The sequence below is a fragment of the Theobroma umbraticum genome, unplaced genomic scaffold (genome assembly GCF_002168275.2).
Source record: "Theobroma umbraticum cultivar Fairchild unplaced genomic scaffold, ASM216827v3 scaffold_2.0, whole genome shotgun sequence".
NCBI classification, from domain to species: Eukaryota; Viridiplantae; Streptophyta; class Magnoliopsida; order Malvales; family Malvaceae; genus Theobroma; species Theobroma umbraticum.
In genome coordinates, this window is record NW_018397277.1 from 64,108 (window position 1) to 64,616 (window position 509).

Sequence of the window (509 nt, forward strand, 5' to 3'; positions counted from 1 at the left end):
TAACAATTAGGGCATGGGGTGTCACCCGACAATACTACAACAACTCAGTGTGTGACCTCATAATTCTGCTACTACTCAGCGTGTCACCACAAGATGTCATCAACATCAACAATTACAGCATGTGGCTGACAAGATGTAAAAAGACTTAGGCAGTCTTGTACTCTCCCATTTTGTTCAATTTAATCCTCTTACTCAAAATCGAAACAATTTAGTCCCTTGGTTTTGAAAATTTCTCTAATTTATTCCCTCCATCTAACGGCATCAATTTTCTCCATTAAGGGTGATGACATCAGTGCTGATGTCTCACTGGCATCGCAAACTTTGCTGACATGGCAATGTATGTGTAACTGGTTGAATCACATGGCAGTGCCATGCCATCGTCTATGATGATGTGGTGGTGCCATGTCACTCAATGTGATGACATGGTTATGCCACATCATCGTATCAGACTGAGCATGACAGTGCCATGTGGCACTGTGATGCTGATGTGGCACTATAATGTCGCAAAC